Below are 25409 nucleotides of genomic sequence, written 5' to 3' on the forward strand. Positions count from 1 at the left end.
TCACATTAAGGAAACTTTAATAGCTGTAAGCCTCTTTCAGTTTAAAAACCAGAACAGCGCAAAAACGCAGTACAAACAAATGACTGCTTAGGGGCCGACATGTTTCTGCCAAATAGGGGAAATACTCCCTTGGCTTTCCTCAGGGCCTCTGTTCTTAGAAAGACTTTTGCTACTGCTAGTGCAAACCACACTCAAAATAATAATGAAATCAAATACAGTGACATCTTAAAGGATATGTATTCCTATTCCTCCATGTCCGCTGGTGTATCAATCACCTGAAACAAGAGTGCAAAGTGGTATAAATGCATTGGATATTCAACAATATAAATCAGTTAGGAAAAGGACTACAATAGTTCCTTACTCACCCTTCTTGACAGAGGAAAATACCTCACCTCACCTGGACCAAGCTCAGAGTAAGGGAGGCCACGCTCTAGAGATAAGAAAAGAAAGGGGAATCTAAATTAAGATAGAGAAAAAGGAACTGTACCTTTCTAACTACCAGGAGTCCCTAGTAAGTGTCTTATCTTAGAAGAACATTCTCTCCGCCAGTCTCCAACTAAGCTCACCCACAGGCTCTCCAGTTACATAATGTGGGAGGGTGTACATAGCTGTCTCACTACAGGGACATAAGCTCATGTTCACAAAGTCTTTGAAAAACAAGACCTGGTGGCTACACTCACCTCTCCGTCGTTGCCCCGAACTATGTCTGAGGTTGGGGGAGGCAACGCTCGAAGAAAGAGAGCGTCATATATAGGTGCCACTCCTCTTGAATCCCCCTATCACAGCGGGGTGTGAAGCATCGTGTGTGTGGGGAAGCATCAACTAATTAACACTGATGTCAGGCGGATCGCATTGTGTCTCATTATTAATCCGCTTAATGAGTTGTTTTTTGAGACGATCGCGGCCGATAGAAAGGATTCATCTCGGTTCCGCGTAGTCTTGTTGTTCGTGTATTTTGAAGCGTGTTATCGCGAGATCTGAAAATAGCTACAAAACATGGGAATTGTAGTTTAAAGCGTGTTATTGCGAGATCTAGAAAGAACTACCAAACATGGGAATTGTAGTCCGACGGGTTTGGTGTCTGACAGTATGTGCCAGGAAGTGTCAAGATTGTATAATGAATTTCTTCGTACGCACATGAGTGAGGTTGTCATGGAAGATACAGCAGCAGGGAAATTTTAGATGTCTGACAGCTGGTCATAGCATGGTCCACGGAATTTCGTCATTTAGACCCCGGGAATCTGTAGACAATCTGAATATCCATTTTTGTTCCTTGACAAATAAATATCTAGCTATGTCCCCAATGTGTGATGGTATAAAAGGCTTTTCCAGGACTGTCCAGGTGAAATCAGTCTCACTATGATTTAGCTCGATAAAATGTTTCGTAAGTTTGGAGACACTCTTTTTGCACCGAAAAGCACTTTTGTGCTCCAGCATCCTCGTCCGCACCTTCCTAGTGGTCATCCCTACATATTGTTCTCGGCAGGGGCATGTGAGTAAGTAGATTACCTGGGAACTATTACAATTTGTAAAGTTTTTCAGGATCCAGGGGCGATCTGTGCCTATTTCGATTTGGGTAACTTTCAATGTTTGTGGGCAAACGGTACAGTTACCGCAGGGATGATGCCCGGTAACTGCCGCAGTGTTCCAAAGAGTCCCTACTGCTCTTTTGGGAGGATCTCTGGGACGAGTATGTATCAGCCGATCCCTTAGGTTGGTGGACCTTTTGAAGGCAAAAAGGGGAGGTTCAATTTTCTCATTGCCAAAATTGAGAATTTTCCAATTTTTCCTCACAATCTGTTGGAACTGATTTGAGTTAGTGTTGTAGGTGGTCACTAAAGTTTCCATGAGCGTGTAATCAGTTTTTTCGGGTAGTGTCGTGCCTGGAGTTGTCGGGATAGCCCTTTGGCATGTTTTTGAAAAGTTGTGGGTGTTGAGCAATTCCGCCGTACTCGTAGAAATTGCCCATAGGGCAAATTATCGCTTAAGGATTTAGGATGTTGGCTCTCATATAGGAGCAGTGAGTTTCTGGCTAGAGGTTTTCTGTATAGTTCGGTTTCAAGACCGGTGGTAGTCACGAAAATGGACAGATCTAGGAAGGAGATACTTTCTTTGCTATTTTCCACTGTGAATCTCAGAAAACGATTCTGAGTATTCAACCACTGGTGGAACGACATAATAGACTGTTCATCCCCTCGCCAAATGACAAGGATGTCGTCTATGTAGCGTTTCCACCAGTGGATGTGTGACCTGAAAGGATTATTGGTGGTCAGGACATATTCCTGCTCGAAAGCGTGGACGTACAGGTTCGCCAGGCTGGGAGCAAAAATGCTCCCCATGCTGGTTCCCGACACCTGCAGATATATGGTGTTTTCATATTTGTAAACATTCTCTTTCATGGCGATCTTAGCTAAAGCCATAATGAAAGGAACTGGTGTTATTGATTCCAAATTAGCCCCTTCGAGGATATGCATAATTGTCTCCAAGTTCTCATCTTGGGGGATGGAGGTATAGAAAGACTCTACATCTAACGAGACAAGGAAGTCAGTCTGCACGTTGAATTCAATATCTGGGATTACACGTAGTATGTCTTTGGCGTCCTTCAAGTAGGTTGGCATAGTCAGCTCCAGAGGCCTTAGAAAAAAGTCCACAAATGCAGAAAGGGGCTCTAGAAGAGATCCCTGACCTGATATTAACGGTCTGCCTGGTGGTGGTCTTTGAGTCTTTTGGACTTTCCGGCAAAGTATAAAAGTAAGGCATTGTTGGACTGTTGGTTTGTGGGAACTGTGCCTCATGTGCCGTGATCCAGCCCTCACTAAGAGCTTCCTCGACTAGGATCTTAACCTCATTTGTGAGTCTGTCCGTGGGGTCCACACTAAGGGGAGCATATGAGTTCCTATTGCTCAATTGACGAAGACATTCTGCTCGATATACAGATGTATCCTGCACTACTATCGAGCCCCCTTTATCTGCTGACTTTATAGTGATAAGGGGGTCTTGTGCCAGAGACTGCAGGGCTCGTTCTTCGATGTTGGACAAGTTTTTAAAGGCATTAGTTTGTGTTTGCCATAATTTCTGGACATCATCTTTCACAGCCCTCTCAAAAGTAGCTACTTGGGGCAGTACAGAATGTATTGGAGGTAGGAAACTTGACTTAGTCCTGAGTCCAGTATGTTTATCCTTTGTCTCTTCATCAGTAGCTTCTTTGTCTTTAAAGAAGTAGTGCAAGCGAAGTTTCCGAAAGAAATTTGCCAGTTCTACTTGGTGTTTGAAAGGATCACCCTTATCAGTAATGACATACCCTACGCCTTTGTTCAGGACCACCTCTTCTAGGGTGGAAAGGGTTTTAGAACTGAGATTGATCACTAGACTAGGTTGATCACAACTGGTCAAGGACGAGGGGTCCCCCTCGTCTGACTCCGTGTCCCTGTGTGTGGTCCTGTTTGGTCCTCCCATTGTACCTGGGTTTGTGTGTTGTTTCTTCTTTTGCCTCTTGTCGGGCGTTGGCCAAACCCTAAAAAAGGGGGACTATTGAAGTGCTGGTAGCCTGGGAACGGTCCATCTGGGGCAAGCTTGTGTCATTAAGGTGTTGCCATGGTACGCAACCGGAAGTGTCTGTGGAGTACAGCTTATTAACATGATTGATCTAAGCTGTGCCTGCTCAAGTTTTAAAACGGACATGTAATTCTGTATGATGTCTATTGCAGATGACACAATGATACCTATCCTAGTGGACAATGTAGTCACACCATTATCAACTACTGCTAGAGCTCTTTCTAGATTTGACCTGCCAATTTTTCTCAGTCTCTCAGCAGCCTCCTGCTGTGAAACCTAACACTTTGTTATATATTGCATACAATAAGCACATTTGATGTACTTTTTAACCCCTTCTCCTTGGCATGAATTTCGCTGTGGTGCGAGGTGGGGGGGGCGGGGTTGGGCCTGGCGCTCCGGTACTCATGACGGCTCCCGACCGTCATAAATCATGGTCGGCGTGTTCTTATGACGGCTACTGTGACTCATGACGGCCAGGAGCCGTCATGAGCATCGAACGAGTTAAGGACCTAATAAAAAAGTCCCGTAGTTCCATGTCATCAGAAAGAAAGGACATGTTTTGTTTCGCCTAGGACAGTGTTGAGATTTTTAGCCAATCAAAGCACAACTTCCCACAAATTGTTACCACCCGAGTGTTGTGTTGGTGCATAGTGAGTCTGACCTGCGGATCTTGAGCGCTTTAGTGTCACCCAGGAAACGTGCATGACATCCGTTAGTATTTAACGGCCACACTAGCCATCCACCCTGATTGGTCCTTGAAGAACTGTATGAACCTTTGCGAAACATGGTGTCTAATGTTTCCTTTGTGTGATTTGTGAACCATTACCAGTCCACCAAACGTGCAAATGAGGGATATGTTAGGTAAATTGAAATCTTTTATCTTTAGCCAAGCCAAGATATGATGTCTGTTGCACAGTTTTGTTAAGGAAAATCATTTGATATGGTACCTGACATGCTGTGAATAATGCCTTATTTCTGTCATCTTTTGTTCTTTAAATTAAATTTAAAACAACAGTGTCTCTCCAAATATCAAACCCTTGTGTAGACAACTTGAAAAGAAAAGATTCTGAATCTATCAGCTTTGTATTAGGGAGCTTATTTTTTTGCTGATGATGGTGTGAGCCTAAAATAATAAGACACTGAGTCATCTGTATTGTGAGCAGAGAAATATGCAAAATTCTGTGCAAACGTTAGTGAGCTACCCTATGGTGGTGTAAGGCAGTTATCCCATTGTATGTAAAGAAATACAGCACATGGAGTACTTGCTTTATGCAAGAAGTGGTGACCATATTGTTGAAAACAGGAACCTTTCAGCATAATTAGTTGTACAATCAAACATTTCTTCCTCATCAAAAACAGTGGCATACTCTCGATCTTCTAGCATTTCATGTGCAGTATCAATGTCCCAATCATCGGAGACAGTCTTAAGGGTGATAATATCATTTAAAGAAATATAGAATACATATATTTTCAAAAGTTCAGTTGGGCCAAATATATCATGCGAAACCCTATCTCAAACAATTCCATCAGGAGTTAGAACATCAGAAATGTTCACCAGGGAAAGATCGCTTTGCACTTTGTGTGATGAAGAATGGGGTGCTAAAACCAAGTTCATCGATTGTAAAGCAGAGAGTTCTGGGAGATAGTGTTCATTCAGAAGAAGGAAGAAGACTGCGCCAAAACCAATCCAAAGGATGAGAAAAAGTAACGCATTTGTAATCCATAGGTATAACCATGCAGGAACAAAGTACGTCTTCTTCAGCCAAATGTAGAATACACACAATCTACCTTGTGGAGATGGAGGTGGTGATGGCTCTGATGAATCCAAAGAGAAGTCATCGAAGTTGATCAAGTTGATCTATGTATTTTTGGCAGCTCTTTAGGTTGTGTAGAACTTGGAGTAGACTTGAATTGTGGAACATTGATGTAAACACTATCTGTGTCGGGTTTAGGAATAGAAATCTGTGTTTATGTAAAAGTTGGTTGTATAGTAGTTGTTGATGTAGCAAGTAAAAGAGATACTTCCTTATTTGCTGTCCCCAGCCGGGGGATAGAGGCTTAATCGTTGATCAAAGCAAACACAAGGAGATGATGGACGGAGTGCAGAAACTTTTTAGACACTCACCCCCAGTTATAGATCTGGGTTGAATCCATTGTCGTTCTTTAGCTCACTTCGCCACCCCAGTTCAGACACAGCTATATGCTAATCAGTCTTGACCCTGTGCCTCATGAACAGTCCAGCCCGAACTGCCAAGCTATGTCTTCCCTGGACCGGAAACAAGCATCCTGGGACCGGTTGGGGGTTAATAGACCTCATCAGCCAGGCTAGCTTGAATCCAGTGCCAAAGTGAGCAAGGGACCCACGTCTGGGCAAACCCTGCTAACTTAGGATGAAAAAGCAAATACAAGGAGATGATGGACTGAGCGCTGAAACTTTTCAGACACTCACCCCAGTCACAGATCTGGGTTGAATTCCATCATCATTCTTTAGCTCACTTCGCCACCCCAGTTCAGACACAGCTATATGCAAATCAGTCTTCACCAATGTGCCTCGTGCATCATGGGAACAGGCCAGCCCAAACTGCCAAGCCATGTCTTCCCTGGACCGGAAACAAGCATCCTGGGCCAGGCTAGCTTGAATCCAGTAGCACAATGAGCAAGGGACCCACATCACTGGTCAAAGCCTCCATTGGGACTTCCTGTATAGTAGTGAGAGGAGACTGGTAACTACTCAGGATCCCACATGGCCTACTGTGTAGAACAGGCCACATGAAGTGGTTTGATGAGATCGATTAACACAAATCTCTTGTTTTTGCAACTAGCAAGGGTCAGTAGAAGTACAGTACTGGTACCGTCAATAGCCAGGGCAGGAATAGGTACTCTGTAAGATGACCAAAAATTCTTTCATGTCTACTATTTACTCCTGGACCAGTTCACCATTCTTCGGGAGCAGAACCAGGAGTAGCTGGTGCTTCCTTCACTTCTCCAGTGGAGGTGCATTTTAGTTGTACATTGTTCTGTGCCTCTCGGAAATTATTCAGTTCCTGTAAAACAGCCAAACATTCACTGATGTCAAAGAGTGTTTCTGCCGCCACTGGGCTGGGACTGTCAATGCGAGGTACCCACATCTTAAACCCAAACAGGATCTTGTATAGAGCCCGTCCACCCAGGGATTTTCTAGGCAGATTGTTGACTGCTCCCAGGACCCCATATAGATGATGCACTCAACTGCAATCTGAGCCTAATATCATAGCTGTTCAAGACTGCTTTAAGTCCCGTTTTTTCTGCTCCAATGTTGAATTTCCCTCGGGATGATAGGGTGAAGAATACCACATTGTCACACCGAACTTTCCCACAGTGTCTTTACAAGCCTTAGAGGCAAACGCTGGCCTCTAGACCGAATGGAATGTGCCAACTGTGTATGTCCCAATAAAGACTTGCAGATCTTTCATAACATTTCGGGTGTCAGTCGATTGCTGTGGCTATACCCAAAGGAATCGAGAGCAGGAATCCACTGCAAACAAGATATATTTGAAAACCTCATCCGATTGTAAGGGGCAGCAGTGGTCCAGATAAATACAAGCGAGCAGCTTGTTTGAGATCAACAGAGGTGTCTGTGGTGGATGTGCTACGGTGGAGCCCTTCATCTGCTCGCAGATGGCTCATTTCAGGACAAAGGGCAATTTTCGTAATAGCGAATGGATTCGGTAATAAAGAATCGGTAAAATAAGGAATACCAATTACCGATTCCTTATTACTGAATGGGAGATACTGAAAACCCCAAATACCGATTCGGTAAATAAAAATTGGTAAAAGAGATGTACCAAAAGCCGGTAATACTGAATTTCAGGAAATTCGGTATTTAAGAGTCGGTAATTACCACTCACTTAAAGCAGGTGGTAATCATGTGCACAGCATTTAAACAGCCCCAAAATGCAACAGCCTCAACACAATGGCGGCCCTCTACGTTATTGCAAGGCGGCTATGACTCCAGGCAGCAGGAAGGAGGATCTGGAGAAGGGAGGAGCGCATATACAGACAGCACATCACACTATTTCAACTCACTGAGGCAGAAATTCATGAAAGGTACAGGCTACAATTCTGTGCAAACGTTAGTGAGCTACCCTATGGTGGTGTAAGGCAGTTATCCCATTGTATGTAAAGAAATACAGCACATGGAGTACTTGCTTTATGCAAGAAGTGGTGACCATATTGTTGAAAACAGGAACCTTTCAGCATAATTAGTTGTACAATCAAACATTTCTTCCTCATCAAAAACAGTGGCATACTCTCGATCTTCTAGCATTTCATGTGCAGTATCAATGTCCCAATCATCGGAGACAGTCTTAAGGGTGATAATATCATTTAAAGAAATATAGAATACATATATTTTCAAAAGTTCAGTTGGGCCAAATATATCATGCGAAACCCTATCTCAAACAATTCCATCAGGAGTTAGAACATCAGAAATGTTCACCAGGGAAAGATCGCTTTGCACTTTGTGTGATGAAGAATGGGGTGCTAAAACCAAGTTCATCGATTGTAAAGCAGAGAGTTCTGGGAGATAGTGTTCATTCAGAAGAAGGAAGAAGACTGCGCCAAAACCAATCCAAAGGATGAGAAAAAGTAACGCATTTGTAATCCATAGGTATAACCATGCAGGAACAAAGTACGTCTTCTTCAGCCAAATGTAGAATACACACAATCTACCTTGTGGAGATGGAGGTGGTGATGGCTCTGATGAATCCAAAGAGAAGTCATCGAAGTTGATCAAGTTGATCTATGTATTTTTGGCAGCTCTTTAGGTTGTGTAGAACTTGGAGTAGACTTGAATTGTGGAACATTGATGTAAACACTATCTGTGTCGGGTTTAGGAATAGAAATCTGTGTTTATGTAAAAGTTGGTTGTATAGTAGTTGTTGATGTAGCAAGTAAAAGAGATACTTCCTTATTTGCTGTCCCCAGCCGGGGGATAGAGGCTTAATCGTTGATCAAAGCAAACACAAGGAGATGATGGACGGAGTGCAGAAACTTTTTAGACACTCACCCCCAGTTATAGATCTGGGTTGAATCCATTGTCGTTCTTTAGCTCACTTCGCCACCCCAGTTCAGACACAGCTATATGCTAATCAGTCTTGACCCTGTGCCTCATGAACAGTCCAGCCCGAACTGCCAAGCTATGTCTTCCCTGGACCGGAAACAAGCATCCTGGGACCGGTTGGGGGTTAATAGACCTCATCAGCCAGGCTAGCTTGAATCCAGTGCCAAAGTGAGCAAGGGACCCACGTCTGGGCAAACCCTGCTAACTTAGGATGAAAAAGCAAATACAAGGAGATGATGGACTGAGCGCTGAAACTTTTCAGACACTCACCCCAGTCACAGATCTGGGTTGAATTCCATCATCATTCTTTAGCTCACTTCGCCACCCCAGTTCAGACACAGCTATATGCAAATCAGTCTTCACCAATGTGCCTCGTGCATCATGGGAACAGGCCAGCCCAAACTGCCAAGCCATGTCTTCCCTGGACCGGAAACAAGCATCCTGGGCCAGGCTAGCTTGAATCCAGTAGCACAATGAGCAAGGGACCCACATCACTGGTCAAAGCCTCCATTGGGACTTCCTGTATAGTAGTGAGAGGAGACTGGTAACTACTCAGGATCCCACATGGCCTACTGTGTAGAACAGGCCACATGAAGTGGTTTGATGAGATCGATTAACACAAATCTCTTGTTTTTGCAACTAGCAAGGGTCAGTAGAAGTACAGTACTGGTACCGTCAATAGCCAGGGCAGGAATAGGTACTCTGTAAGATGACCAAAAATTCTTTCATGTCTACTATTTTCTCCTGGACCAGTTCACCATTCTTCGGGAGCAGAACCAGGAGTAGCTGGTGCTTCCTTCACTTCTCCAGTGGAGGTGCATTTTAGTTGTACATTGTTCTGTGCCTCTCGGAAATTATTCAGTTCCTGTAAAACAGCCAAACATTCACTGATGTCAAAGAGTGTTTCTGCCGCCACTGGGCTGGGACTGTCAATGCGAGGTACCCACATCTTAAACCCAAACAGGATCTTGTATAGAGCCCGTCCACCCAGGGATTTTCTAGGCAGATTGTTGACTGCTCCCAGGACCCCATATAGATGATGCACTCAACTGCAATCTGAGCCTAATATCATAGCTGTTCAAGACTGCTTTAAGTCCCGTTTTTTCTGCTCCAATGTTGAATTTCCCTCGGGATGATAGGGTGAAGAATACCACATTGTCACACCGAACTTTCCCACAGTGTCTTTACAAGCCTTAGAGGCAAACGCTGGCCTCTAGACCGAATGGAATGTGCCAACTGTGTATGTCCCAATAAAGACTTGCAGATCTTTCATAACATTTCGGGTGTCAGTCGATTGCTGTGGCTATACCCAAAGGAATCGAGAGCAGGAATCCACTGCAAACAAGATATATTTGAAAACCTCATCCGATTGTAAGGGGCAGCAGTGGTCCAGATAAATACAAGCGAGCAGCTTGTTTGAGATCAACAGAGGTGTCTGTGGTGGATGTGCTACGGTGGAGCCCTTCATCTGCTCGCAGATGGCTCATTTCAGGACAAAGGGCAATTTTCGTAATAGCGAATGGATTCGGTAATAAAGAATCGGTAAAATAAGGAATACCAATTACCGATTCCTTATTACTGAATGGGAGATACTGAAAACCCCAAATACCGATTCGGTAAATAAAAATTGGTAAAAGAGATGTACCAAAAGCCGGTAATACTGAATTTCAGGAAATTCGGTATTTAAGAGTCGGTAATTACCACTCACTTAAAGCAGGTGGTAATCATGTGCACAGCATTTAAACAGCCCCAAAATGCAACAGCCTCAACACAATGGCGGCCCTCTACGTTATTGCAAGGCGGCTATGACTCCAGGCAGCAGGAAGGAGGATCTGGAGAAGGGAGGAGCGCATATACAGACAGCACATCACACTATTTCAACTCACTGAGGCAGAAATTCATGAAAGGTACAGGCTACACCCCCAAACTCTCCTGGACCTGATACGGGACCTGCACCCACTCCTGGAGCATCCTCCACTAAGGGCGTACGCTATACTACCACATGTCCAGGTGCTCTGTAGCCTCCACCTATTAGCATCAGGAAGTGACCAGAGGTTGATAGCTGCGGCAGGTGGTGTGTCGCAGAGCTGCCTGTCTTGGTTCTTTAACAATTTCACGGATGCCATGATGGAAAGGATGCATCACTACAAACGCTTCCCCGCCACACAGGCCGAACTGCAGAAAACAAAAATAGACTTCTACCAAAAGGCACAGTTTCCGCATGTTATAGGGTGCATTGATGGGACACACATACCTATCTGCCCACCTGCAGCCAACGAGTACATCTACTGTAACAGAAAATCCACCCACTCCATCAATGTGCAGGTCATCTGCGATGCGGCCAACATCATCACTGACATCGTGGCAAAGTTCCCTGGGTGCACCCATGACTCCTACATATTCCGCAAAAGTGGGTCATACACACGTCTGGCTGGGGGAGAATTTGGAGAAGGATTCCTGCTAGGTAAATCACTGTGGCACACCCTTTTGTGTACTGCCGATGAATGTGTTGGTGTTTGTTTTTAATGGCACTTTCTTTCTCACCTAGGTGATAGCGCATATGCCGTGCAGGCATTCATCCTCACTCCTTACCTGAATCCATCAACCCCAAGTGAGATACGATATAAGCCTGAGCACAAATCACCACGCAACGTGGTGCAGCGGACGTTTGGACTGTTGAAGAGCAGGTTCTGCTACCTCCACAAAAGCGGAGGCGCGCATCAGTACCGACCCATCATCTGCTGCAAGATCATCGCTACATGTGCCATGCTGCATAACCTGGCAACTAAAAAAGAGACACCAGTCGATTTGACTGACTATGAGGACGATGACGATGACTGTCCACAGCCAGAGCGCAGCGCAGCAGGAGCGGCACCAGCACCAGATGGGAGACAAAGACGGGCTGAGATTACACGGACGTATTTCTAGGTAAGTAAGGAAACACAGCCAGTATTTGTGTGTGAGTGACTTAGTTTAATAGCATGTCACTATGCCACATCATGAAGGGCTTAACATAGCAGTCCCAATTCCATATAGCCTACAAAGCCGTCATAGGGTAATTAACCCATGTATCAAAAACAAGTGTGCCTGGCATTACCTCCTGCGCCCACGCACAACATTGCTGCTTCCTCTGTGTACACTGTCCTCACTGGCAATCTGTGCCACCACTTTGCCATCCGCTGCGCCTCCTGCACTCTGACCAACGAGCGCCTGCAGAGCAGTGAAGGGGCAGTGGAGAGGCGGTTCACCACCTTGGTGTAGTTCTCCATTTTCTGCCTCTCCCTGCACTTTGCCATTCTGTCATCATCCATCTTGCTACACAGCAGCCTCACTGAGTTGGACATGTCCCTCATGCCCTCAGCCATGTCCCTCATTCCCTCAGCCAGTGTTGTGTTCATTGTGCAGATGCCCTACTCTATGCACTGCAAGTGTGCTGTCATGGGCACCATCTGCCTCTGAACTGATCTGATTGCCTTTCCTTGCAGGCGCTGGACCTTCAACATGTTCACCTCCAGACCTATATAGACACTCTGATCCTTGCCCTGCAAAGTTGGACTGTGTGCCATAGCCCTGCGGCGTCTGGCACCTGTGTCTGGTCACTCTGTGGGGATTGTGTTCCGTTGGCTGTTCTTCCCCCCTGCTGTCCTCGTCGGACAACTCCATCAGTTGGAGGCTGGCAACTGCATGCCTCCTGGGTATTGGAGATAATGGTGTTGGTGACCCTGATGGTGATGCCGGTGTTGATGCCAGTGGTGGTGGTGTTGATGGTGGTGGTGTAGTGGTGTGGCCTGCAGTTGAAATGACATCCTTCTCCTCCGCTCTATATCTCCGGGGTGCCTTTCCTGCCTTGCCTGGCGCAGCCCTGCACGATGTCTCGCCTGTGGAGACAGATTGTATATTAGTTCGCTTGTCTGGCAGCATTTGCAAACAAATACATTTCATATCTGCCAATATATCTGATTGTCCTGATGTGCATCACATGCCTTTGGGTTCGGTGGGCTGACTGTTATGATAGGTGTTACACCGACTACATCTCCCATAATGCATTGCTGGTGTTTAGTAAAACCTGTACTGGAGTGGGATTCTCACTGCCTCATTGGGGAATGAGGTTAGGGAGTGGGGCTTGCAGCTTGGTGTGCATGCATCTTACCTTGTTTGAGTGCAACTCTGGCTGAGCTGTCTGCATTCCCGATGCCGCTGACACTATCAGGCTGAATGGTGGACTCCACAAGCAGATCCAGGGCAGTCGGTGCAGGTGCTTTATTTTTTCCTCCACCTGTCAGGTTTGCTTGCTTTTTCCTTTCAGACATCCTCTTCTTCGCCATACTCCTGAGGTCATACCACCTCTTTTTTTAGGTCGTCCACGTCATGGTGGGTCACACCTATGGCATTAATGAGGTCCTGGATTCCAATCCATATTTTTCTTTTTTGTGACTCAGGCACTTGTGATTTTTTACCAAATAGCTTGGTGTGTTCCTTTGCCACCTCCTCAATTAAGATCTCCAGCTCCCTCTCACTAAATTTCAATTTTCTTTTCCTTTGTGCACCATCAGTTTCCCTGTCCTGGCTGTCAATTCTGATGTTTGATGTCAGGTAGTAAAGTTGCTCCGGTTTGTCTTTTGCTGCTGCCTGCCTCTCCAACAGCTTCTGGTTCAGTGCAGCTACTTGGGTGTGGCCACTTCCTTGTTGGGAGTAAATAGGATGCACTGGATTGGCTGATTCCTCAATTGCAGGAATGTTGAATTACCAATTCGGTATTTACCGATTCGGTAATTCAGATTCGGTAATACCGATCGGTATTAAGGATTCTGTATTTTTTTTCCAAATTTGACCGATTCTGTAAAAATTACTGAATTTTTACCTACATCGGAAAAACCGATTTCTTAATACCGAATCAGTAAAATTCGGTATTAAGAAATCAGTATTTCACAATTACCTTTATCAGGCCCAAAGTCCCTAGTTTGTTTGTATAGACCTGGCCATCAATAGCGTTGCTGCAATAGTGAAATTGTAGCCTCCATCCCTGCGTGTGCAGATGCTAAGCCCTCATGTTCAGCTAGTATTAAACATAACCTGCGATCTGAGCTTGATAATACCCTAGCCCCACTCTGGGAATATGAGCAAATGGAATGTTTTGCACATTTAACTGGGAGTACTTTGCTGATAAGCCTTTCTGCAAATGGATGTACTCAAATGCAGTGTTGACAGCCATCATAATCTCTCTATGTATCCTCGTACTGGAACAAGTAATCATAGCGACAGCAGCAGTTTGCACTGGTGCTTTTCCAGCTTCGTCAGCCGTGGAATTCCCTGCAACGTGTATTCCTACATGTTGATGACTCAAGGCATGATTCACATGAGTCCGTGGCCCATTGACATTCCATGTTAATGTCTAAGTCGTCATCTCCCTGCTGTGTTCTCCCAGCCCTTCATTTGAACACCAATGTCTCTACTAGCTGCCTTATGTCTGTTTGAGGTGTTTGATGACATTTTTACCGATTATTTCCCACATTCTCCCCATCCAATGCACCGCCCGATGCCCCCCAACCTCCCTTTGGAGAACCCACCTATAATTCCTTCTGGACCTGACGTTAGTCCAATTTTCTCTTCTCAGCCCACTGGCACCCACCACCACCAAACCATAAACATAAATCCATTCACATTATATATAGCCCCCCGATATCCTCCCTTATTTAATCTCTAACTGATTTATTTCACATATCACTTCCTAGTTTTCTCCTCCTCCTTTCTTGATAGCCTCTAATAAGTCATCTGCCACTCTTGCACTTCTTAAGAAATGCATTTTATTATTATGCATAATTCTCAGTGACACCGGGAATTTAAGCTGTGCTGCCGCCTCTACTTTTTCTTTTATTCATCTAGGCGCTTTCCCAGTTCCCACTGTCTGTCTAAGGTGACCCGGGACAGTGCAGATCTAATCTCAAATAAGAAAGCCTTCCCCCTTAAAGTCTTCAATTTTAATGCACATAGAAGGATTTTTTTTCTTTCAAAGCATATGTCTGAAAATTAGGAAGAATCTTCAGCGGCTTTACCCTGTTTGAGTTTTTCCTAAAGGGATCTCTATGTGCCAGTTGAATATCTTTTGCGATGTCTACCTCACTTTCATCAATCTGAACAGTTGCCTTTATCAGGGAGCCACAAAGGATTTTAGATCATCACCTTCCCTCCCCTCTGGGACATTCAATATTCTCAGGTTATTTCTTCTAGAGTCATTTTCTAGCTGTTCCAGTTTCTCCTGTAGTTCTTGCTTGCCCCACTGTTTTGCATGAATCTCAATTTTACTATTATTTACATCTTTTTTCAAATCCCCAACATTAGTCTCAAGCGTTTGTGTTCTTACCGACAGAGTATCTATTTTTTTCTCAAGAGCCACACAAAAGCTCAGTATTTCACACTGATTCACCTCTGATACTGCAAAACCCTTCCTAATATCACCACAGAGAGAGGAAAACATAGTCTCTAAGGAGCTACCTATGACATCTGCATCTTCTTTCCATTCTCTGAGAGTCTTTGAGGGACTATCCGACTGAAGATCCTCCCTATTTTTACCCTGTATGCAGTCACCCATTAGGTACCCACTTTTCTATCTTTCAGATCCTTCCAATGGGAAACATCCTTTACAACGCAACTTTTACCACGCAGTGCTTTTACATCGCAACTTTTACAACGCAAACCATTACAACGCATTGTGCTGGTGGGCGCTCTAGGATAGGGAATAGATTTAATTTACTATCCAACACCTTCCCTACTATCCACGGGGACTGGAGTTGGAATAGTAAATTAAACTATTCACTATCCAGCACCCCTCAACACTATGCGTTGTAAAGGTATGCGTTGTAAAAGTTGGGATGTAAAAGCATGAGTGGTAAAAGCATGCGTTGTAATGTCATACATCCCCTTCCAATGGTCCTTCTTGACTAGTTTACACTGGGCTAGCTGTGTTCCCCTCCATTGCCATCCCAGACAAAGCTATTTTTTTGCCATGCTTTTTTTCCTGAACTTGGAGAGCCACCACGGGGAGTAGAACCTTAAAAAAGGTCCTCGAAGAGGGGGTAATTTTTAGCTTGCACTCTAGGATTTAGTTTCTTCTTCTCTGCCATTCCTCTGTCTTTTGTGCCTCCTTTTCAGACCTCTCTTTGAGTCTACACCCCTGCGAATTAGTTCCTTCCGTGCTATGGTTTGTGGCCACAGGAGTAGCAGCCCAACAATCTGGGGGACAAAGACTGTTCTGGTCGTTGTTGTTGATTACCCCCCTTAAATTAATGACTTCTTCCTTTTGCCCTATTTTTTCAAGTTTATCCAGAATTTGCTGTGTGGCCCCTTTGCCGGTAGGACGCTTTCCTTCTTTCCCACTGCTGGCACAAAGCTCCTCTTTTTTACTTTTCAGACCCCTGAGGCCTCCAATCCCCCAGCCTTTTCAAGAGCAGCGCTTGTGCTGGCGCTGCTCCCGCTGCCCCAGAGGAGACCTCACAATGCCGCCCTGCTACTCTTCCTGAGCTCCAGAGTTGCCCTGAGCCAGTGCGAAGCTCCAGCGCTGACTTGAAGTAATTCCTCTGCGGTTTTTGCAAGCACCGCAGGAGCCAGCCTGGTAAGGCACATTAATTCGATCTAAGGGCGGGGGGTGGTTATAACTCCGAAAGGTGGTGGTGTGCGCTCAGCAGCGCAGTCACAATGCACGTCCATCGCGGCGGCCGTTCTCACCTCCTATCTTTGAAGCCTTGCAAAAGCAGTGTCGATTCTATTTTAAATCTTGCATATGACTTTTCAGATGAGCAAACATTTAACCAGATTGACCCAACTCTGGGGCGTTCCCTGGGTACATGCACCTGCTCAATGGATTACCAGCTCAGTAGGATGCTACATACCTGTAATTTACGCTCTTTAAATGACACTCACTTTTCCAGACATCGAAATGCAGTCTTAGACATCACTTTTGTGTCTGTAGAATTTTCCTGTTGGTTTTCTTCCTTTAGCATTACTCCTCGATCGGAAAGTGATCATACCGCCCAATGGGCTTGTACCAATTAGGTATTCAACCTTTCAATCAATTTCAATTGGAGCATCAACCGACTTAAAGTTCCTAAAGCGACTTGTATGGTTTTCCACCTTAATCACACTGATAGATTCTTGGCTTAGCAACAAGCTTATGCAGGATCTTACAAAGGCCTTAAGTACCCGTAGTGATTTACAGCAAAATCTGTCTAATATTTGGTCTCATTTAGTAAACACTTTTTTACACTCTAGTAAACACTTAATCACACATTATTACAATCTTAGCCACATAATACTAGAACCAGGCCTCAAACTGGTTTTTGGAAGGCTCCAGAGAACGAAATGACCCTCCCAGACCTATGATTGTACTATTGTGTGACTCCACTGCAAGTGATCACTGACTGGCTCTTCTGCACACAACAAGAACCCTCACTGATAGCAGATAGAAGGTCAATGGACACAGAGGACTATGCCCAGCGCTTCTAAGGGGAAATGAGGAAGACGCTACTGCCCACCACTACACAGTATCCCTAACCAGCCACGTCGTGACCCGAATGTACTCTACATTCCTACACAATAGTCTCCTCCCGTTTAATAATCAGTCAGTCAAATTATCTTTATTCGATTTAGTTAAAAATCATACAAAGAGCATAAAAACATATTATTTACAAGTAAAATACAATTAAACAATTTCATTTAACCGAATTCAATGTAACAGGGTGTTACAATAGAAAACAGAATTTAAAAATCTATAAAAGCAATTTATACAGGGAAGTTTACTAAATTCTTGCGTGTACTTGATCTAGCTGCCTCCACTAAGAAATTTGCCATGCAAAATGTGATGCGAATATTTTTCAATGATTGTAAATAAAACATGGCTGGTCTCACCTGGGAGAAACCAGCTTCCCTTAGAACAGGTAACAAATATTTTTTTCTCTGTTCAGAAAAGAAATCGCAAAACATGATAAAGTGCATGGTGTCTTGTACAGAAAAATTATCACAAGAACAAGGTGGAGCTAACTCTGGTTTTATCCAAGTATTAAAACTACCCAAATAAAAATGAATAAGATTGAACCTAAATTTCGTTAAAAGAAACCTGTGAAATGAATTAGTGACAAAACATAAATAAGGTTCAAGTGCAGGTGAGTGAACTAACATATAATGGCGTCTAACTGTAGGTTTTATCAATTTAGTTTCTTCTCGGCTCATTCTTGCCCTTAACATAAATTGTTTTTTATGGTATCCACATCTTGGTTTGTTATACCAGAAGGGTCAGCATATAAATCTGGCCGTCCCAGTTCCAAAAAGTTTTTTTTTAAATAGGCCAACCATGGGATTGCACTACTATGCTCCAAACACATAACATCTTTCATAATCAGATGGTTAAAGGTTAATTCAGTGTTTAACCATGTCTTGAGCCAATATATTAAAGGCGCCAGTTTTAACCTATCTTGGACATACTCCATTCCTACCTGCGCATGAATGGAAAAGGTCGGTGTCGATTGGGGCAGGCATAAAAGAGAACGTAAAAATCTATTTTCTGCCTTCTGGATATTTTCCAAATGTACGTAGCCCCATAAAGGCGCGCCATATAGTGCCACAGAGAAGCATTTACTATTATACACCTTTACGATGGCTTCCATCGGTCTGTGGCCTAACCTTTTAGCAAAGCCCAGGAGGGCCGTTGATGTCCTTGTCACCGCTAGGCTTTTGGCTCTTACCTGGGGTCCCCAGGTGCCCTTATTATCAAAAAGCACACCCAGGTAGGAAAAGACGGGTACTCTAGACACTACCTCTCCTTTACATCTAAATGTTTTTACCATGGCTCTTTTCTTTTGCGAGCCAACAACCATAGTATGAGATTTAGTTGAGTTAACCTTCAGGTCAAGTTGGTCCATGTAGGTACCAAATGCATCCAACAGCTGCTGAAGACAGACGCCAGTACGAGCCATAAGTACTGCGTCGTCCGCGTATAGGAAAGCAGGGATCTTAACTTCTCCTACACGCAGAACGTCTCTCGCAGCCCCCTCTAGATGGTTACCTAGGCCGTTGATGTAAATTGTGAATAGCAGGGGTGCCTAACACCCCGCTTCGAATTGAAGCGGGACGTACATCTGCCTTCTTTAGTGACCCTCACCACAGCAAAAAGCTCTTGATGGAGTGAGGCCATAAACCTGACCAGAGCCTCATCAATCCCTATCCTCAAGAGGGTGTCCCATAACTTGGACATAATTGACCAAATCGAAGGCCGAGGAGAGGTCCATGAACGCTAGGTACAGTGACCCCTCCTTGGCCACCGTGTATTTTGAGATCAGCAGGTGTAAGTTAGAGCACTGCTCAATCATGCCTCTTTTCTCCCTGAACCCATAATAATCTTAAGAACAAATGCGAACAAAACTTCAGCATACTGGAAGATGATGACTGGAGAGCAACGCGCTGCTACCCACGGAAGGTGCCCATATGGGCGGTATTCTAATTAATCCAACTGAAGTTTCTCCATAGAGCACACTTTACAAGGTCCAGGTTGTTTCATATGGGTAAAATGGACGATGGTCTCTGTCTAAGGGGATGCCAGCAAAGTGGAACTCTATTTCACACTATTTTGGACTTTCCTAAGATTTAAGACTACTAGTGCCCTATGATTCAAAACTACTAGTAAGACACAGGATATCAACATGCTGGACTTTTCATTGAACCTTTCTCCGCAGTTGGTGAAACTGAGCATCTGGAGTAATAAACTTTGAACTTTTTTTAACAAATGACGGAAGGCGCACTCAATGGAATATTACAGAGACGATGTTTTGAGTCCAAAAGTTATCTTCTTTATTGTGGTAATTTTACCAGGTAATACAAAACAGCCAACGCGTTTCGTTCCGATGTCGGAACTTTGTCAGGGCTGAAAACAACCATAAAAACATTGATTACAAATAATGTTTGTACAAAAAAGACATACAAAAAAATATATACATGAAAATTGACAATTCTAACGAAGGATGGAGAGAGCCTAGAGACTTTTCATTGAAAACATACATAATGTATGTATACATAACCTAACTTGTGAGGACCCACTAAGGAAAAAAGAGACATAAGACATATTACACCAACTTCACATATGAATAAATATATATATACAAGTTTTTAAAACAAGATTTCATGTATAATTGACCACAAAGAGAGAGTATATAAATATGTGATCAATCATGACTGTTGTAACTCAGCCTATTTGAGAAGTTGAAACTGCTAAGATACAAGTTTATAACATATCCAATCCCTATACAGGATATCGATTTGATACAACAAATGGAAAGAAAAAAGGGAGTTCTTTTTACAAAATAGAAGCTAAGAAAAGGAGATCCTGTAAGTAAAAAAGAAGAAGAAGGAGAAGGAGAAAAAGCACAAAGCAACCCAGTGTGAGGTGCAACTCTTACATTTTTGAATCAAAGTTTTCATTCGTTGGCCAGTTTTATTAGGGGATTATAGGTAAACTTAGGATATTAAGCCCTATTAAGAAAGAAGATATTTTAAAAAGGTTATCATACCAACAACATGATATTGAGGTAACTAAAAATACTGTATACGATTCAATCAGCCACTCACCGTGAACTATAAGGTATATGTTCTCTCACGGAAGGTTAATAAACTTTGAACCGTTACACACTTTTATTCTGTAATGTTGCCCTGATTAGATTTGATTAGATACTGGTGGCTGGACAGGGTTCCAACAATACAGTCTTGGGAATCCAATCTGGTTTGGTGCACAAAATATTGGTATGTCAGGCACAGGAATGCCCAAAAAAGTTCAAGAAAGTATGGGGTCCATGAAGAAACGACAAGGATGTAGTCCCCTAACAGTCACCAAGTGGGTGAGGGAACAGGTGGAGGGTGAAAGCAAGGGGTCACCATCAGCGCTATAAGAGCCAGCCAATCTGTGTCTTTTGCAGGTGGCCTTATTATGCCTTTATCGGAGTAATACAGGTGTTTCTCATGAAATTGCTAATAGGTAGTAGATGTTAATGCTACCAGTTCATGTACTGAAAAACTCAATAAAAACATATGCTCCCAGAGTCTCCTGTAACTTTCAGATATCAATGGGCCTAACTGTATTTTGAATGTTCTGGTTTTGCTGTAGCTTTCATTATGATATCACCGATTTAACAATGGTCAATGGAGAAGCTCAGCTGAGTCTGTCATCATGATGTAATTTTTATGAAACCTTGAAAAAACTTCAAGGGTCTCTGTGAAACATGGGTTTTTATACCATTTCATTTTATGCAATAAAAACACCCAATCATATATTGTATATATATCTACATAACCCCAGACTAGTTTCAGTCTACTAACTTGTCAGGTAGCTACAGCTTTAGTCTTATGGCACATTATGTAAGTAACTATGTGTGGCCATATCTGTTGAGGTTTGGGCATCTTTAGCAACCAACAACAGAGAGAGGAAATTCATGCTTTAATTAATCTCAGCCACTGGCAATTGCTTAGGTTTGGGAACCACGGTTTTGAATATGGCCACTATCTGTGTAGGGTGGTACAGTGGATAAAAAAAGATGCACTGTAATAGGGGCCAAGTAATTGCCAGTGGCTGACACTAAAGTAAGCATTTCACCATCATCTTATTTTTTACTCATTACAATTGATATTATCAATCGCATCGCTATTCATGGAGTATAATTTCTTTATTTAGGATATATGTGGTTATTTATTAATGTTGTTTTGTAAAGTTCAGCTATTCCTGGCATAAATATTGAGCCTACAAAAAGTCAATGTCTAGCGTGCATTATCATTTTCATGATGAGACGTAGGTTATAGTTTGTGTATCAGACCATAATTGGCAAATTTCAAGGGTTTTTAGGGTGTGATGTTGAGGCATAAAAACTCTTTACCTGTGTTGTTCATTTAATTTGTTAGGCTTTTTTTTCAATGCAAATACACCTCAAACCACAATTTTTAAACCCTTTTTTTATTTGCTTAAATTTAGCTGTAAGAAGCGGGCCATCATCCATGCATCCTGCCCTTGCAGCACGTTCTTTTCAGCCCTTTTTTAGATGGGGTTCAGTGCAGGACCTGGCTGTAACCAACCCCTACCTTTAGCCACCCATTTGGCCAACCCATTCCATGCACTAGTGAAGACCGTGTTCAGAAGAGGTTCAATACAGGACTGTTACCAACCCACCTGCTCTTCCTCGTATTTCAACGTAGGGGCAGGCTTGCGGCTAACCACTGATTGCACCCTATCAGGCCCTGCATCTACCACTGGGCTGATGACTTTAAACAGACTGACAATTTTCATGGAATTTTTTTATTCCTCTTTAATCATATATACCCCCTTTCTGCTTAGACTTAGAACCATTCATCATACTTTATCTGATCTTTGTTTTACTGCACAGAATTTGCACATTTTGATGATTTCTTGAATTTCAAGCTGGGGGAATAAAACATTTGAAGTCATTGATTAGCCATTCACGCTTCTCAAAAAATTCAGGGCCTCATTAGCATGTCGGTTGTAAAGGTTCCGAATGGCATTTGGATTTTCCTAACCCGTGTCTGAACCCATGTTTCCGACAGACTCAGAAACATTTCCAACCGACCGATTACGATAGAAGGAAACCATTCGGTCCTTCCGACTCAGTTCTGACCAACATTCAGGATCTCCGAGTTGGTCGGAGCCGATTCGTACAGCTCAATGGACCGCATTTCCGACCAACTGATTACGATGTCGAATTCTGACAGACTTTCCGACTCGGTCTGTCTGAAACAAATAGGCTGTTGGAAACCGAATTTGGGGGCCCTAGCAGGCTCCCTTCATCTTGAGGCCTCCGGTTAGGGGCTGTGGGTTTACCCAACGGACCCCCCTGTAGAACCACACACAGTGTTACAGGCACCATGGGGTGCCAGCCACAGGGTGCAAGGTTTTCCGCAAACACCCCTTTTTTCAATGGGAGCCTGTGTGGTCGGTCGGAACACAGGCTCCCATTGAAGTCAATGGGAGACCTTCCGAACAGTGTTCAGAAGCATCATAATCAGTCAGTCAGAACCTCCAACCACGAGTCGGTCGGAACTGTATCCGACAAGGAGTCGGGAGGTTTAGTTTCCGACCGACATCGTAATCAGGCCCTCAGTTGTGATAGACAGAATTTGTGAGTTTCAGGCTTGTGAGTTTAACAGCCAAGAAATCAAAAGTCTTTAGCTCTTCGATGCCCACCTCATCCATGCCTTAGCAAGTTTTTCTAGACGTGTGTAATTTTTCATACAGATTCGTCAAGTTGCTTCAAAAATGCATGTTCATTGGAAAGTGCAGATTAGTAATAACTACAAAGTAGTTGCTATTGTAGACTCCAGAAAGTGTTTGTAAACCTCAGAGTCTTGCACAGAGGTTTGTCAACCCTGTCTTTGGAGCCACAAAACATGCTGCAAGCTTTCCTTAGTTATTTATTTCACAAATGTTGGTTCATTTGGCACCCTACAGAGTGAGCCAGTGTAAAAGGGGAATACTCACTCTGTCCCATTTTATCTCTTCTCAATTCTTTTATTCCGACCATGGGGACTGGCTTGTGCATCCTGTAATGGCAGTGACAGCAGACATTGTTCTGCTGAGGCCAGCCAATCAGAGCTTTTGTGTCCATAGACCCAACTTTGTGACTGTGGACCCAAAATGGATAACATGAGCAAACAGCTACCTCATACAATTAGGGGGGCTTTTATTTTTTAAATTTAGTTTAGAGGAGTCTGTGACCCTGGATTAGAGGACTGTCCATGTACTAATGATTCTGATTTGGTAAATCTAAGGGTTTGTGACAGCTAAACCACTTTTTCAAATGTAGTTAACCCAATTAATGATTTGGAATAGGTTTTCTGAATCATTAAATGGGTTTAGGAAGCAATAAAAAATCGATATTTGGAAGTGTGATCCCTTCCAAATACCGATTGCTTATGATTTGCATTAGTGTTTTGTGACCAAAATCCGGTAGCGAAGTAGTAATAATTTACCTCCAACTCAAATAAGGTTAATCCATTTGTAAACGGGAAGTTGACAAATATGTTTTTTTAGGAGTAGACAGTAGTACAAAGGGTCACAGTCTACTCCTAAGAATGGTTTGTGTAACTTTCTCCTTTTTTTCTAAACACATCCTGTTTTCTTTTAAGGGAAATGGGCTATATTCCCAAAAATAAGATTTCTTTATTTAAAAGCAATTACAGACAAGGTTGTCTGCTAAACCAAGCAGGCCACCATCCTTATGGTTGTGGCCAATTGAAGTGAGTCACAATTTGCTACCTACTTCATGAATATTGATGAAGTATTGTGACCCACTGCAATTCTGTATTTTCTGGACTGACCTATTAAAATACAGGTTGGTTGCAAGATCAAAAACTATTTGGTAAAAATAGGTGCACAATTTGCAACCACCTTTACCCCATCAATTTGTTGCATATGAGGCCCTAATTTCTTAAAAAGCTCTCAATGGATTTACACCGGACCAAGCTAAGGCACTCTCCTGAGTAAAGTTCTGGTTTCATGCCAGGTTTTGTGTAACTCTAATCAGTGTTTTTTTCAGTATTGGTGGACATAGATTCCCAAGGGATTTGCATGAAACTGAAAATATCAAGAATACATCAAACATGGTGTCTGCCACATGTTCTACCGACCTGTAAACCTGCACCAATGTTTTTAGTAAATTGAAGATTGTTCTGACTTTTCCATTGTCAGATCTTCATGAATCCTGAGATTCCATCACTGAGCTCAACTTGCTAATAGCTTGTAAACTTTCATGCAGATTGATTAAACAGCATCATAAGCACATGAGCATGTTTTACCCCCCCCCCAATTTATGAAATGAGGGCCTCTTTTTTAACTGTAACCCCGCTGACAAATAGAAAAAAATATCAAAAGGACATGCGAAGCATTTGAAATTTTTTGTGAAAATTTGTCAAATATCACAAACATTCTGGGCAAACAACACATTTTTTAATATTAGTTTCTTCAAAACTACTAAACAGATTTACGTAAAGCAAAGAAAATTTCCCTGAGTAGAGTTCTGAGTTTTTATGCCAAGTTTGGTGCACTTCTGCTCAGTGTTTTATCTGGTATAGAAAGCAAAAATTCCCATAGGAGGTAACGTGAGAAACAAAGCTTTTTAGACTCCTCCTCCTTTATTTTCACCCCCTCTTTGAAAAGTCTGCATTGATAGTAACATACCAAACTGATACCAGATAAACTTTTTGGGAAAGCTTCTTGCAAAGTCCCCACGAAGCACCAAAGTCATTAGTAAAAATGCTTTTCAATGGACACTCTAACCTAACCTTTATTAATTGCACACTGGCTTTATATATATATATATGGACAAATACAATAGTTAATATTTAAAAAAGAAGAAATCACTGAAATTCACTAGTTATAGTTTAGAGAACTAACTATAACTTGCTCCCCCCTCATGAACCGCTTATGTCCTGACATATTACATCACTCATGACATCTCAAATGACATCAATGATGACATCACTCATGATATCATCCAGTCATTGTGACAGAGTTCTATAGGGTTTGCAGACTTGAAGTAATTTAGCTATCTACTCCTCTACACTATCACCAATCAAGTGATAGAGGATATAACCTCTGACCACATGTTGGACACATATGGTGGTTGACCGCAGGTTGACCAGACCGCCTCATAGTTTTAAACTTGTTTTAACAGAACAGCATTGCCACTACTGTAGTACCACAGGGGGTGCAGCA

Source organism: Lissotriton vulgaris, chromosome 2_1 (assembly GCF_964263255.1).
Source record: "Lissotriton vulgaris chromosome 2_1, aLisVul1.2, whole genome shotgun sequence".
In the NCBI taxonomy this organism is placed as follows: domain Eukaryota; kingdom Metazoa; phylum Chordata; class Amphibia; order Caudata; family Salamandridae; genus Lissotriton; species Lissotriton vulgaris.